We start from the raw sequence: 11,956 nt of genomic DNA on the forward strand, positions 1-11,956 counted from the left end.
TAACCGTTTGATTTAGAACTTATTCTTGTATGTTGATTGAGAGTGCACGCTTAATTTGCATGCTTGAATTCGGTGCTAGGATATAAGTTTGTTTCACCTAATCGTTATGAATTTATATTCACAAGTAGTGAAGGTCGCTAGTCACGATCATGTTAAGTAGATTCCTGGCAAGAGTATCATGCTTTTCATAGTTACAAATGCCTTGTCGATGCTTATGATTTCCAAAGAACGTAATGATTCTAACTTATGTCTTTATCATGCTGTTCATATAGAGAATTTGTTAGGAATAATTTGTTTGCGATGCATATTCATCCAATTCAATGATTCTAGGGAAATCTGAAGGTTAATTTAAGCGGACCTAATTAACTTGGAGTGTCGAGGTTCATAACTTATTGAAGTGATAACTGGAAATTGATTTACGTTGCATATATTTCATGTGTGGAGAAGAACCCCTTAGCTATTCCATCATCCATTGATTCATCACAATTTTGTCTTACAATCTGTTTTCTTTACAATCTGCCCATTTAGTTTAAATTCGTCCAACCACAATCCCCCCCATATTTTGTTGAGTCTTAGTCATTCAAATCTGTTTTATTTTGTGTTTTTAAGCATTTGGAGTCATAAACACTTTCAAATTCGTCCAAATCAAGTTCTAGTTTCTGTTTGAGTCAATTTGATTGTTTTAGGCAGTTTTGAGTGTTTCAAATCTGTTTTGAGTCATAGTAGTCTTGTTAAGAGTCTTTAAGTTTAGGATTTGTGTTTTTAAGTCAATTCAAATTAGATTAGCACCCCTAGTTAATCCCCGGTTAGAACGATCCCTACTTACATCATTACTACAATTGTCACAAATAGGGTTTAATTTGTGTGTCAACATAATTTACACATCACCATTCACTAGTTCGCATTTAATCAATTAAAACACATTTTGAATGTGATGCGAATTAATATAAGCACACAAATTAAAACCCTCTTTTGACAATTGTAGTATATGTATAAGTAGGGATCGTTCTAAACCGGGGATTAGGAGGGATTGCTAAATCACTTGGAAACTGACTCAAAAACGTAAAACAAAGGTTAAAACACTAAACTAGACTCAAAGAATGCAAAACTAAACAATAAAAACACTAAAACAAACCAAAAGACTCAAAACAGCCCCAAAACACTCAAAACTGCCTTAAAAACACTTTCCGGGCAGTTTTGAGCACTTTCACTAATTTGGACGAATTTGGGTAATAACTTGAATCAAAACACTTAGAAACACAAACTAAGACACTTTCTAACTAAATTGGACACTAAAGTAAAGGGGGATTTAGTTTTTGACGAAATTAAATAAAATGCACAGATTGTAATTAAAACAGATTGTAAAGATGAATTTGATGAAAATATGGATGGAATGCTAGCTAGAATGTAGTATCCCACATCGCCCGTGAGGGCGTGGTCTTTGGGCCTTATATATCCATGCTTGGTGCTTCAACTTTGAAGAGGCCTTTTGTGGTGGGAGATGTGGTCTGCAGACTAACACTCGGCCACAAGAACAAAACCGTGCGGTAGCTCTGCTGCGACATAGTCCAAAGGGAATGCCAAAGAGATGCGAGATTTATACGCACACAAATTAAACCCTCTTTTTGTCAATTGTAGTATAAGTATAAGTAGGGATCGTTCTTAACCGGGGATTAGGAGGGATTGCAAATCACTTGGAAACTGACTCAAAAACGTAAAATAAAGTTAAAAACGTTCACAAAGACTCAAAGGACTCAAAACAAGTTCAAAAGACTCAAAACTGCCTAAAAACACTAACTAGGCAGTTTCTGACCTTAAACCCAATGTTGGACGAATTTAAGATTATGGTTTGATTCAAACGTAAAAACACAATATAAAACACTATACTAGACTCAAAGAATGCAAAACTAAACTTTAAAACACTAAAACAAACCAAAAGACTCAAACATCACCCAAAACAGCCTTAAAATCACTTTCTGGGCAGTTTTGAGCACTTTGGTGAATTTGGACGAATTTTGGGAAATAAATTGAATCAAAACACTTTAAAACATAAAATAAACAAAGTCTAAACACAAAAGAACAAGAAAGTAAAGGGGGGTTTTAAATTGACGAGAATTGAAATAACGAAAAAAGTTAATAAACTAGACAGAATGTAAAGATGAATTTGATGGAATTGAATGGATGGGAACCTAGCTAAGGGGTTCATCTCCATACATGTTATACTTGCATAATAAAATAATTTCCAATTGCATTTCAATAAACTATGATACTCAACACCCCAAGTTAACCGTGATGCACTAATTAACCTTCAAATCTTCCTAACGTTATTGAATTGGATGATGCATGCGACAATTCAAAACATTCCCCACAAGGCCTCAACATGAATGCATAGAAGAGGTACAAGCAAGAATCATTACGCTCTATGAAAATTATAAGTGTTGACGAGGCATTCGTTACTATGATGCGTGATTTATACGCACACAAATTAAACCCTCTTTTTGTCAAATTGTAGTATATGTGCAAGTAGGGATCGTTCTGGACCGGGGATTAGGAGGGATTGTTAATCACTTGGATTTGACTCAAAAAAAACGTAAAAACACAAAATAAATGTATTTCTAACTAATCTAACACTTTAAAATAAATGGGGGATTGGTTTTGGACGAAATTAAACTAAAATAGAAACTTGGAAACAAAACAGATTGTACAAACGAAATTGATGGAATAGAATGAAGAAAAACTAGTTAGAGGGTTCCTTATCCACACATGAACATAAGCATATAATTTGACTCCCAGTTATGACTTCAACAAACGATGAATGACAATGCTCCAAGTTAATTAGGTCCGCTTAAATTAACCTTCAGATTTCCCTAGATTCATTGGATTGAATGGGATACGCATTACAACCAAATTATTCCTAATCAAAGTCTCTCACATGGAATACGCATGATAGAGACATTCAACAAAGATCATTAAGTTCAACGGAAATCATAAACATTGACTAGGCATTCATAACTATGGAATACGCATGTTAATCCAGCCTAGGGTTTACTAAACACAATCGTGACTAGCGATTTTTGATAGGAGCATATTTATGCGACTTAAATGGCTTGTTCTCGTACATTTACGTTATGTTTCTTTAGTTATTTTAGTTCTTTATGCTTCTTTTGTGTGTTTTCAGGTTCTAAAGGGCTAAAGGAGCAAAAAGATGCATTTTGGAGACTTTTGGAGCACTTTTGGGCTAAGGACGGATAGCTTATGCTTGAAGCCAAAGTGTTGGACAAAATTGAAGACCTAATTGGAGCCAAAGTGTTGGAACCTTGTTCTCTTTAGTTTTAGGACATTTAAACCTTTCCTAATCCCAATCATGCCATGCATAACACACATCCATTCTAACACATTGTCATTGCACATGCATTTCCTTCATTAGTTAACCCACATGCACTTATCACTTATCATCACCACATATCATACCACTTAATCACTTATCATCACCACTTAACCACTTATCATATCATAACCACATATCATATCACTTATCACTTATCACTTAACATATCATCCACCTACTTCACCTACAACATCCACCTACTTCACCTACAACATCCACTTCACCTACAACATCCACCTACTTCACCTACAACATCCACCTACTTCACCTATAACAACCACCTACTTCACCTACAACATCCACTTCACCTACAACATCCACCTACTTCACCTACAACATCCACCTACTTCACCTACAAATGACATAGCCATATGTTCCCTCCACTACTCCTATAAATACCCTTGCATTCATTCATTCATGAACATCTCATTTCATACACAACACACCACAAACACATCCCTTTCTCTCTTAGCCGTGAGTCTCCCTTAGAATCCAAAAACCATCTTTCCATTTCCATCACTCCTCACTCCATTCCACACTTCCATTCCCCCAAACCAACTATCCTTAGACCTTATGCTACAATAAAGAGGAAGAGAAGAGGGCCTAAACGTTCATACAATTCAAGTTTGAGTTGTTGGAATGTTTAGGTGTTTCTTTGATTTCAATGTTTAATTTCAATTCTCTTTGTTTTGTATGAGGAACTAAACCCCCCTTTAGCTAGGGGGTGATTCGAAATATATGTTTATGCTTGCATTTTGATTTGATTACTTCTAATTACGTTTCATAAGTTGTGAATTCAATTTGTTTAACTGTTTTATTGATAACCTATTTATGTATGTTTATTGAGAGTGCACACTTAATTTTCATGCATGAATTTGACGCTAGAATATAAGTGAATTTCACCTAATCGTTATGAACTTATATTCACAAGTAGTGGAGGTTGCTTATAAACAATCGCGTTAAACGAATTCTTGGCATAAGTTTCATGCAATCATAGTAACGAATGCCTCGTCAACACTTATAGTTTTCAAAGAACTTAATGATTCTTGCTTGTATCTCTATTATGCAATTCATGTAGGGAACTTGTGAGGAATGCTTTGGGTTGTCGTATGCAATCATCCAATTCATTAACTTAAGGAAAACTTGACGGTTAATTTAAGCGGACCTAATTAACTTGGAGTGTTGAGAATTCATAATTTATTGAAATGTAATTGGAAATCTTTTTATTATGCAAGTGTAACATATGTGGAGATGACCCCCTTAGCTAGCATTCATCCATTCTATTTCATCAATTTCATATTTACATTCTGTTTTAATTTGTTCATTTAATTTAATTTCGTATAAACTTAAATCCCCCTTTACTTTAATGTCAATTTAGTTAGAAATCATTTTAGTTTGTGTTTTTAAAAGCATTTTGAGTCTTTGGTTTGTTTTAGTGTTTTAAAGTTTAGTTTTACATTCTTTGAGTCTAGTTTAGTGTTTATTATTACGTTTTTACGTTTTTGAGTCAAATCCAAGTGATTAACAATCCCTCCTAATCCCCGGTCCAGAACGATCCCTACTTATATACTTACTACAATTTGACGAAAAGAGGGTTTAATTTGTGTGCGTATAAATCACGCATCAAATTTTGGCGCCGTTGCCGGGGATTAGAAAATTTGCTAATCCCTTGGATTGTTTGTTTCTGTATTGTCTTTTCGATTTAGTTTTTATTTGTGTTTTGTTTGTTAAGAACAACATGGCACTTGATAACGCTTCTCTTTTGTCACAGCTCATGGAAAGGTCCCAAATGCAAAGAGTTGATATATCTAATCTTCAATCAAGGAATAACGTGTTTTCCAATACTTACAATTCGGATTGGAGTGATCATTCAAACTCTATGTGGTGGGAACCTCAAAATGCTCAACAAGGAGGATATTGGCAGCCACCACAACCTCATATTCAATATGTGATAGGAGCATATTTATGCGCCTTAGTTAGCTAGTTCTTATGCATTTTTGTTATGTTTTCTTCGTTAAAGTAGTCTTTTAAGCTACTTTCATGTGTTTTCAGGTTTAAAGGACATATTACATGAAATGATGCAATTTGGAGCTTTTGGAGCAAAACTGAGCTGGAATGTGGTGTACGCAAATAGAGCACGAGGAATGAACGTCCAAAACTATGCATCACACAATCTTCCTCCTAAGCCGTGCATCCCACCATTCCTATCCATCATCCATAAACCCTAATTCCCTTTAATCCAAAACCGTGCATTAATCAGCCACCATAATTCCATAACCCTAATATTCTATTCCCTAATTCGGAGCACCCATTCATGCCATTTTATTATCTATTCCATCACCCTAATATGCCATTATACCTTCCCACTAAACCCCCCCATTTAACAAAAGAAAAGTTTCAAGCCGTGACCTCCCATTATTAATAAAAACCTAACACTCCCATTATTCAACCATTAAGCCATTCACTCCATTATAATACTCCCATTATTCATTCAGCCGCACCACCCCTTAATTCCCTTTAATCCATAGCCATCCATTTAATCCACCCAAAACCGTGCAAACCATCTCTCCACTTCCCATTAATCGTCCACTTCTCATTATCCATTATCCATGCATTGCCATTATCTCCCACTAATCTTCATCAATCCATGCACTTCCACCTATATATACCTATCACTCATTCATGTTTAAGGGGAGAGGAATCCGCACCATAATCTCATTTTTCCATTGTAATACACAAACATTTCCCCTTCTCCATTTTCTCCATTTCCACTCCATTCCACACTTCCATCCCATCAACCAACCTATCCTTAAACCTTGTGCTACAACAACGAGGAAGAGAAGAGTGCCTAAACGTTCATACAATTCAAATTTTGAGTTGTTGGAATGTTTAGGTGTTTCTTTGATTTCAAAGATATGAGGAACTAAACCCCCTTTAGCTAGGGGGTGATTCGAAATATATGTTTATGCTTGCATTTTGATTTGGGTTATGAATTCATGAACTTTAGATGTGGGTTACTTTTCTGTTTTGATTAAGAACTTGTTTATGTATGTGGGTTGAGGGTCGACACTTAATTTGCATGCCTAAGACTTGATGCTAGGATATAAGGGAATTTCACCTAATCGTTATGAACTTATATTCATGAGTAGTAAAAATCGCTAGTCACGATTGTGTTTAGTAAACCCTAGGCTGGATTAACATGCGTATTCCATAGTTATGAATGCCTAGTCAATGTTTATGATTTCCGTTGAACTTAATGATCTTTGTTGAATGTCTCTATCATGCGTATTCCATGTGAGAGACTTTGATTAGGAATAATTTGGTTGTAATGCGTATCCCATTCAATCCAATGAATCTAGGGAAATCTGAAGGTTAATTTAAGCGGACCTAATTAACTTGGAGCATTGTCATTCATCGTTTGTTGAAGTCATAACTGGGAGTCAAATTATATGCTTATGTTCATGTGTGGATAAGGAACCCTCTAACTAGTTTTTCATCATTCTATTTCATTAATTTCGTTTTTTTTTTAGAATCTGTTTTAATTCCAAGTTTCTGTTTTAGTTTAAATTCATCCAAAACCAATCCCCCATTTATTTTAAAGTGTTAGATTAATTAGAAATACATTTAGTTTGTGTTTATAAGTGCTTTGGGTACTGTTTGAGTCTTTTGGTTTGTTTGAGTGTTTTAAAGTTTAGTTTTGCAATTCTTTGAGTCTAGTATAGTGTTTTAAAATTTATTTTACGTTTTTGAGTCAAATCCAAGTGATTAACAATCCCTCCTAATCCCCGGTCCAGAACGATCCCTACTTGCATACTTACTACAATTGATAAAAGAGGGTTTAATTTGTGTGCGTATAAATCACGCATCAATATGCCCAACCAAACTCAAGTTCGTCAATAGATTATAATCAAAAGCTTAATGAATTAATTTGTTTGGTGCAGGGCTCACAAATTCAAGACAATGAGGCTCAACAAGAAGGATATTGGCAGCCATATGAGGAGTTCTATTCAACGCCTATGCAGCCACCACAAAGGTTGGACCACTTGGATAAGCAAATTGGGCAGATCGCGGAGTTCGTAGGACAGTTTCGAGACCAAGGCGAACTCCCTAGTTCAACCATTGCAAATCCGAAGGGAGAATTTGAAATTGCCAAGGAAATCATGTTGAGAAGTGACAAGGAGGTTGGAACGGACCCTCAACCATCAAAATCAAATCACAAGGAAGAGGAACACACCCAACCCACGGAAAGGGTGGAAACACCTTTACCGGAGGCACCTATTGCTCCTATGCCATCTAATACAGGTATGGTTGTTCCAAATTTCATTATTTTTAACCCCGTTCCAACAAGTATCCCTATTCCTTGCAGATTCATGACTTCCAAGGAAGAAGAAGGTGAAAAAGACATCTTGGAAGCCCTTTCAAAGGTGACAAGTAGGGAATGTCATGAATTCATCAAAGAGGACGTTCTTGAAACCACAAAATCCAAAGAAGTTAAATTTGATGACATTGGACAAGTCATAACCATCACTTGCAATCTGGCCAAATTCAATATCCCTGAAACTTTCAAAAGAGTGGTGTTTGTCATTGAGTTCTTATCGGACAAAACAAGTAAGTTTTTTTTTCCAAATTCCATTAGATTTTATACTAACTTGCTATTTTTTTTTAATCAGGCACCTACACTAGAATTCAAACCACTGCCGGTTCACTTCAAGTATCACCTTCCATTCAAGGACCAATTCCATGCCGTTTGATTTTATTTATGTTAATAAAAAAAAAAAAAAAAAAAAAAAAAAAAGAAAGATACTAAACATGGAGAAAGGTGGAGCTTCACAAAGGTTGTTTGCGTGAAGCCCCACTACGAGGCGCAGAAGCGGAAGGCATAGAAGCGGGAGGCATAGAAGCGGGAGGCATCGGAGCGGAAGCCATCGGAGCGGGAGGCATCGGAGCTAGAGCATTCCAGGCCTCAATACTTGGCCAAGCGCTGGATGACCCAGGAAAAAGGTGCCTCTGGAGATAAGACGCAAGCCTTTGACGGTCACTGTGAATTCGACCCTCAGATTCTTGCAGCTCATCAAGCTTCCTCTTCATCCCCGACGAATAGTTATTTGCAAGCACATGCAAACTTCTATTCTCGTACTTAAGCTGCTGGATCTCTTGCTTAAGTCTTTCCACCTCTGCCATCAACGATTCCACTTGGCGGGACCGAGCAAGCAGGCGTTGGCCCATGTTGGACACAGAACTCGCACACTGAACACTAAGTGCGAGGGACTCTTGAACGGCCAACTCATCGGACCGTCCTGACAGCAGCCTACTATCTTTTGGAGTGAGGAGGTTTTTAGCTACTATTGTAGCTGTTGTGGCGTCCTGCATCACAGAGTCTTCACCTGAAAGAGGACCGTTAGAAGATAAAAAAGAAGGGCGCCATACATTACCTTGACGGGGCGCAACCGGATCGCTGCTGAGACTCAAATCTAAGCTAAGGTTCGATGAATTCGCCATTTTTTTTCAACGATGTTCAAAGAGAAGGGGTGGATGGAGTTAAAATTTCACAAAGGGCCAGAGTCGAGTTTCAGGAATGGGAAATCTTCAGAGTGTGTGTGTTGGGGTGATTGATAGCTCTATAAAAAGCCAAGACGACGCGTCTACCGATTCAAAGAGCCGGATTTTCCGGCGTAATTTAGGCGACGCCCCCTCGCCTTTTCAGAAAACGCGTTCAACTTTGTCAAAAGATTTCTGACAAAGCTTAAAACACGTGGAGGCCATCATCGCATCTACACATCTTTAGCCGACAAGCGCAAAGTTCGGTGACGCTTTCTCTGCTTTTCAGAAGACGCGTGCAGCTTTGTCAAAAGGAGCCGCATCTGCACTACCACGTGTCGTTCAGAAAGCGAAGGGGCGTCGTTCAGAAATCGAAGGGGCGCCTGCTCAGAAATCGAAGAGGCGTATTCAAAGATCGAAGAGGCGCCACTATTTCAAAGAGCCGGATTTGCGGGATCAAAACGTTTGTCGACAAGGGTAAAAAGTACCACCACTTGATTTTATCTCTATATATGTCGACCTTCGTCTTTTATGGCAGGGCAAACCTGAAAAAAATGCCCAACTCTCCCTCACCTCTGAGGGCGCACTCCCAGCAAAGCCTTTCAAAATACTCAATTCTTTCTTCTTCCCCAAAGATGATACCAGATGCCTGGAGTACATATGACCCAGGAGGAAACGGCGGATTGAAGCATGTGCTGATTCATTCACCGCTTCTTCAAAGCAAAGGTATCTCATATCATCAAGGTCAAAAGCAAAAGTATCTCATATCATGCTCTTTCCCTGTCTTTTTCTTTGTCCTTGTTCTTACTTGCATGGCAAAGTAAAAGAAGCAATCAGCCGGCACTTGGAGTCAGTCTTCCGATCTGGAGCCAACTGCCTGGAATCTATTCCTGATTGCTTACCTAGCGTTGCTCTCGAGTAGTCATCTTCAATGGTTGTTACAATTCCAGAGAAGGGACCACTCCTGCAAAGATTGAACAAAGAAACAGATAACAGGAGGAAGCTCAGACCTTCGGGGGAAACCAAAAGAACCATCCTGCTGCCCAGTTCAAGAAGTAGCACAAAGGAAAATCAACGATGGGAAGAAACCAGTTCAAGAGTAAGCCTGTGGAATCACAAAGATCAAAGCCTCAATGCAATCACCAAGGAGAAGAGGGAATTTACACTCCATAACCAGATTTGCGTCCCTAAACTCTTCTCTTTGTTAATTACATTATGCCATGTTTAATATGTTTAGTTGCTTTTTGTGTGTTTACTTATGTTTTGTGTGAATCTATGCTTAAAACATTGAGGACAATGTTTGATTTAAGTGTGGGGGGGTAACTAAAGTGTTTTGATGCAAATTCGTAGGGTTTTATCCACCATAACTTCTAATGTTGTTCCTTTCTGTTTTAAGGTGTTTTTAAGTTGTTTTAGAGTGTTTTAGTGTGTTTTGTTTTATAATTCGAAAATCCCATAAAAATTTGAAAAATTGTTTTGAAAAACCCAAAAAGAGTTGTTTTAAAAGTCGTTTTTGTGTGTTTGTGTCTTAGGGTACCTTCCAACACAATGATAAGGATTTGGTTTATAATTGCATGACGGTTAGAAAGAGTTATAAACATAGAGAAAAGTTTGATTTACTCTTGGTATATGCTTGGTTATGGTTATAATGTATGACTTCACATGCAATCATAAAAGAAAAATTCGTTTTTGTAACATGCTTGAAGGAAGAAACTCAAACAAACGCTACATCCCTGTGAGACTCGAGCCATTACTTTCTTTGGAGAGTTATTTTCTGTGATTCTTTATTTTCTAAAGTTGTTGCATGATCTCATTATTCCTTGCTTGGTTGCTACTTAGAATGCAATTGTATCATGATAGAACTAAATGCTAGAACTCATGCCCATTTCATTCAAAGCATGTTATTGATTTGCATAACACATATTCAAGAAGAAGTTGTGTAGTGACCACCACCATAGTGATAGGAGCATATTTATGCGACTTAAATGGCTTGTTCTCGTACATTTACGTTATGTTTCTTTAGTTATTTTAGTACTTTAAGCTATTTTCGTGTGTTTGTAGGTCCAAAGGGCTAAAGGAGCAAAAAGATGCATTTTGGAGACTTTTGGAGCACTTTTGGGCTAAGGACGGATAGCTTATGCTTGAAGCCAAAGTGTTGGACGAAATTGAAGACCTAATTGGAGCCAAAGTGTTGGAACCTTGTTCTCTTTAGTTTTAGGACATTTAAACCTTTCCTAATCCCAATCATGCCATGCATAACACACATCCATTCTAACACATTGTCATTGCACATGCATTTCCTTCATTAGTTAACCCACATGCACTTATCACTTATCATCACCACATATCATATCACTTAATCACTTATCACTTATCATCACCACTTAACCACTTATCATATCATAACCACATATCATATCACTTATCACTTATCACTTAACATATCATCCACCTACTTCACCTACAACATCCACCCACTTCACCTACAACATCTACCTACTTCACCTACAAATGACATAGCCATATGTTCCCTCCACTACTCCTATAAATACCCTTGCATTCATTTATTCATGGACATCTCATTTCATACACAACACATTACAAACACATTCTCCCTTCCCTAGCCGTGAGCTTCCCATCCATTCCCTTATAATCCAAACACCACTCCTCATCCATTTCCATAATCCCCCAAACCTCACCTTAGACCTTGTGCTACAACAACGAGGAAGATAAGAGGGCCTAAACGTTCATACAATTCAAGTGTGAGTTGTTGGAATGTTTAGGTGTTTCTTTGATTTCAAAGTTTAAATTCAATTCTCTTTGTTTTGTACGTATGAGGAATGGAAGAGAAGAGTGCCTAAACGTTCATACAATTCAAGTTTGAGTTGTTGGAATGTTTAGGTGTTTCTTTGATTTCAAAGTTATGAGGAACTAAACCCCCTTTAGCTAGGGGGTGATTCGAAATCTTTTTATTATGCAAGTGTAACATGTATGGAGATGAACCCCTTAGCTATTCTATCATCCATTCAT

Source organism: Pyrus communis, chromosome 7, assembly GCF_041283825.1.
Source record: "Pyrus communis isolate YQ-2024b chromosome 7, ASM4128382v1, whole genome shotgun sequence".
Lineage (NCBI taxonomy): Eukaryota > Viridiplantae > Streptophyta > Magnoliopsida > Rosales > Rosaceae > Pyrus > Pyrus communis.